This window comes from Suricata suricatta, chromosome 9 (assembly GCF_006229205.1).
Source record: "Suricata suricatta isolate VVHF042 chromosome 9, meerkat_22Aug2017_6uvM2_HiC, whole genome shotgun sequence".
NCBI classification, from domain to species: domain Eukaryota; kingdom Metazoa; phylum Chordata; class Mammalia; order Carnivora; family Herpestidae; genus Suricata; species Suricata suricatta.
The window spans coordinates 69,293,376-69,298,760 of record NC_043708.1 but is presented as its reverse complement, the minus strand read 5'-3'; positions in this window follow the sequence as shown (position 1 = coordinate 69,298,760).

Genomic DNA, 5,385 nt, shown 5'->3' with positions numbered 1-5,385 from the left:
AGAAGAAAAATGGAAGGTGATCGTTCTCAGTCCTTACCATGCATAGGGGTCAACCTCTTGGTGAGCTTGTTAAAATACAGATTCCTTGGCCTCTGCTCCAGGGATTCGTGTTCAATAAGGTTTATGCTGGCACCCAGAAATCTGAATTCTTAGTTTACATCTCAGTTGATTCTAATGTAAGTGGTCTAGAGACCATGCCCAAAGAAGCCCTGGGGTGAGGGAACAGTTTCATTTAAACCAAAACCAAATCCTCCAAGTCACCTGAAGGAAAATTTCCAGGTAGAAGAGAGCTATACAAACGGTATTGACTCTGTGTCTCTGAGCCTCAACTTCCCCTGCAGTTTCCTCTCTCTGGTGAGGGACACCTGTCCCTGTATCAGTGGATGGCATGCAACTGGTCCTCTTCCACAAACCTGAAACCCGGGGGTTTTCTTAGTACTGCTCCTCTCCACCCTCCACCCAGCCACATCCCATGCTTTCCCAAGTCCTGTAAATTCTGTCTCCTACGTACTCCACCAAGCTTTCCACTCTGTCTCCAGCACCACCACTCTGGCCCAAACTACCATCTCTAGCATAAATGACTAGAATTGCCTTCCAATCTGTGTCTCTGCTTCCACTCCAACCCTGCTCCAGTCTATTCTTGACACTACAGGCAGAGTGATCGGTTCGAAACACAATCTGGTCATGCCATCTCCAAGTCCTTAAAGCTTGCAAAGGCTTCCCACTGCTCTAGGGCAGACAAAGATCCTCAATCTGGCCCATGAGGCACCTTGTATTGCCCTGCGCCCCTCAACTCAACTCGCCCTCCTCCATTCTGACCTTTGCTCCTCTGCCTTAGCCACATTGTCTTTCTTTGAGTCTTGCTGACTCTTTTTTTTTTAATGTTTATTATTTTTTGAGAGAGAGACAGACAGAGAGCAAGTAGGGGAGGGGCAGAGAGAGAGGGAGACACAGACTCAGAAGCAGGTTCCAGGCACTGAGCTGCCGGCACAGAGCCTGAACCCACAGACTGAGAGATCATGACCTGAGTTGAAGTCAGCTGCTTAATCAACTGAGCCACCCAGGCACCCCAAGTCTTGCTTATTCTTCCAGACTCCCTTCTACCACAGGATCTTTGCACGGGTTATTCCTTTTGTCTGCAGTGATCGCCCTTCCCTCCCTGCCTAAATATGCTCCAGGGTCACCTATTTAGGGAAAGCTTGCCTAACCACTGCAACTAGGCTAAGTCGCGTGCCTTTGCTGTAAACTTCAGAGCTATTTACTTTGTCTCATGCAATTATTCAATTAATCTGTTTCTTCCTCAGACTGCAAGTTCCATAGAACAAGAACTAGGGTTGTCCTGTGTGCCAGCACTTAGTTCATTGCTTGGCGCACATCATTAAATATCTATTAAATAGGTGAAGGAGTGGGTCCATTAGCCACCACCATGGCTGGACCCTGCCAGTCAGTGCCTCCTGTAAAATTCTGGTTCAACTGTGGACAAAAATTCCCTTTTTATGGTAGACCTTGGAACATCTGAAGGTAGCCATTTTGTTTTTAAAATTAACTTTATTTAAAATAAAGTACACTCCCCTCCCCTCAGGGTGGCTCAGTCAGTGAAGCATCTGACTCTTGGTTTGAGCTCAGGTCATGATCTCACAGTTTGTGAATTTGAGCCCCAAGTCAGGCTCTGAACTGACAGCTGCAAAGCCTGCTTGGGATTCTCTGTGTCCCTCTCTCTCTGCCCCTCCCCTGCTTGCTTACTCTCTCTCTCAAAATAAACATTTAAATGAAATGAAATGAAATGAAATAAAAACATACAGGGGTACCTGAATGGCTCAGACAGTTAAAGCCTCTGACTCTGATTTCAGCTCAGGTCTTGGAGGGTCAGACTTGTGCTTGACAGCAGGGAGCCTGATTGGGATTTTCTCTCCCCTCCCTCTCTCTCTCAAAATAAATAAATACACTTTAACAAAAAAGAAAGAAAAAGGAAGGAAGAGAGGGAGGAAGTGAGGAAGAGCAACCATTATAGTCTTATCTATAAATCTGGGAAACATTTATAAGTCATATCTTATAAATTTTTGCTTTTGTATTTGTAATTAGCTCCACCTGGCTTATTATTCAGAAAATGAAATTTTTCTTTTGCCGTTTTTACTTCTTCCAGAATTTTCCAAGCACTCCATTCATAAGGGCCAGCCTCCCAGCTTCTATGCTTATTTGGGGAGAGCCCTGCTGTCCACAGGGTCTGCGTATTTCTTCTCCCTCCTCAGTGTCCTCTTACAAGATCAAGCACAGAGGTTGGCATGTGTGCTCTCAGGCTTCGACACCCAAGTCCGGACTTTGCCCCCTGGGCCAGGGGGCTGCAGGAGCTTGTAGCTTTAGTCATCAGCTTTGCCAAATCAAACCCACTCAGCTGGGGTTCAGGGACCCTTGTATCAAGCCTGGTTCTCCAAGCCTAGGACGGTCCCCTTCCCTCCTGTTAGGCCTCAGTGGAAGCTACCACAGTCCCTATTAACGTTCCCAGCTATAAATCTTAGGGCAGAAGGAATTAAAGAGAACACAGTTTTTTTACACTGGGCTACTGATGCAAAGAATCCACCTCCTCCCTAGGGGTCAACTTTGTATACCGGGTGTCCCAGGAGAACCAAAAGAGGTCACGATGACTCCCAGACAATGACCTGCCCCCAGTGGATTTCTTAAAACCAAGACTAAGAACATCTTCTTGTTATTTAAAAACAAAATAAAACACGCTGTAATATAAAGGATGATGTCAAGGAAATAAACATGTAAATGAATATAAACCGGCATAAAATAGGTTTCCCTCGTACAGCTTTCTGAGGTACAGTCCCAGTAGGAGTCTGTACTGATGTGACTACTCAGCTCCCCAGGTGCCTATTGATTTCGTTTTCCTGGAGCTGGTCGGGTCATGCACCATGCATTCTTCCCACAAATGCTCCAAAACACAATCCTCCACTACTCCCCCAAGCTCCCAGACTCCCCATCACCCTCCAGTTTAGTTCATCCTCCATTCGACAGATATTTATTGAGCACCTGCTACATGCCATGGACTGTGTGAATCAGCTGTAAGTAAGAGAGAGGAGGTCCCTGTCCTCACGGGCTTACTTTCCTGTGGAGGAGAGCTAGAGGCCTGGGACCAGAACACAGGAAGCCAAGACACCAGGGATTCTAATGCTCAACTCCACAGAATAAAGGAAATGCCCCTGTCAAGCACCCAGTTTGAGCTTAACTCACAATAGGAACTCAGTATGTATTTGCTTCCTTCCCTCAAGTGATTGGAGAACAGCTCTGCCCTCCTGTGTTTTGTGTTTGTGTTTCCCTTTTGGAGGATTTCAAGCTTGTTTGAGCTCTAATAAACCAGAGGCCACGAGGGTGAAATAAACAAATGTGAAGCAAGTTACAAGGTTGTTAGAAATCTTAAGCTCTCACATTTTCTCCCTGGTGTTCAATGAAAAGAAATACTGTTGTGTTCCTGCTCTGTCTTTCCGGAAACCAATTAACAAAATATTTTGAACACTTTATATATGCTCAATCCCTTTCCCCCAATAACTCCCTTTAGGAGGTTATTTTAGGGGGGAAAAATGAGCACAAAGATATATGCACTTGTACAAGGATGTTTATCCCAGCTCTGCATGGAAGAGCAGAGCATTGGGAAGACTTAAATTTGTAGGAGGGAGGGATTAAGGAAATAAATCATGGCACTCTATGGGACAGAGTTTGTTAATTTGTTATTTAAAATGTAGGGATACCACTGGAGTTTGCTCCATAAATTCGAGGAACAATTAAAAGTCACATGTTGCAAGTTGTTGCTTTAAAAAAAATGGGGGTGTGTGTGCCTGGGTGGCTCAGTTGGTTAAGCTTCCGACTTCGGCTCGGGTCATGATCTCGTGGTGCCTCAGTTAGAGCCCCGTGTCAGGCTCTGTGCTGACAGCTCAGAGCCTGGAGCCTGCTTCAGATTCTGTGTCTCCCTCTCTCTCTCTCTGCCCCTCCCCTCGCTCTCGCTCTCTCTCAAAAATAAATAAACATTGCAAAAAATTAAAATGTTTATTTATTTTTGAGAGACAGACTGTCAGCTGGGGAGGGGCAGAGAGAAGAGGGAGACACTGAATCCAAAACAGGCTCCAGGCTCCAAGCTCTCATCACGGAGCCCAATGTGAGGCTTGAACTCATGAACTATGAGATCATGACCTGAAGTCTGGATGCTCAACCAACTGATCAACCAGGCGCCCCCAGCCTCCACTTTAAAAAATCATTATTATATTGTAGTGGCAAGTCGTTGCTTTTAAATGGTAAGGAGCAAATATCTCTTGTGTGGTTCTGTGATAGGCCCTGTTACAAGTCCTGGGACAGGGGTGCGAACCAGACAGATACAGTCTCTGTTTTTCCTGAACTCACATTTCAGAGAAAAGAGACAGAATTTAATAAATAAACAAACATACTAGCATCAAGAAGTGCTTGACAGGACATGAAATAAAATAGGGTGATATGCCAAAGAAACCAGGGGACAGGAAAACAAATGAGATGGAAGGTCAAGGAAGAGCTCCCCGAGGAGATGACCTGTGAGCTGAGGCCTGAAAAACAGGAGCGGGCCGGGCTTGCAACCAGGGGTAGTGTTCTTCCAGAAGAAAAATCAGGGGCCAGGCCTGTAGAAGGTTGTTGGGTTTTGTTTGTTTGTTTTTCATATTTATTCATTTTGAGAGAGAGTACCACTGGGGGAGAAGGGCAGAGAGAGGGAGACAGAATTCCAAGCAGGCTCCGTGCTGTTAGCGCAGAGCCCAACACAGGGGTGGGTCTCACAAACCATGGATTCATGACCTGAGTTGAAATGGAGGGTCAGATACCTAACTGATGGAGCCACCCACGTGTGCCCCCGCCCCCAGAAAGCTTTGAGCAGAGAACTGACACGATTAGATTTACCTGCCCGTTCTGCAGAACAGAGTATCAGAGGGCATGAACGGAAGTGGGGGAAATGATTAGGAAGCTGGGGCAACAATCCAGGTGAGAGGTGACGGCAGGTCTGGCAGCTGAAGAGGGGCTGGATGGTCAGATTCTGGACGTCTATGTATGGGAGACAGACCATCAAGATTTGCTGATAGACCAGAAGTGGGATAGGAGGGAAGGAAAGAAGCCAAGAATGACTTGGTGCTTTGGAGCCCATGAAACTTGGAAAGATGGAGTTGCCATTTACTGATACGGGGAGGCCATGGGATAGGCTGGAGGAGGTCAGGAGTTTGATCTTGGACACATATGGGGCATCTATGAGACTTCAGCAGCTGTGCTAGGAAGGCAGTAGATAAGTGAGTTTCAAGTTCAAGGAAAATGGATACAATTTGGGGAGCCAGTGGTCCTTAAGACGTTGTGACTGGCCAGACTCACCGAGGCAGAGGG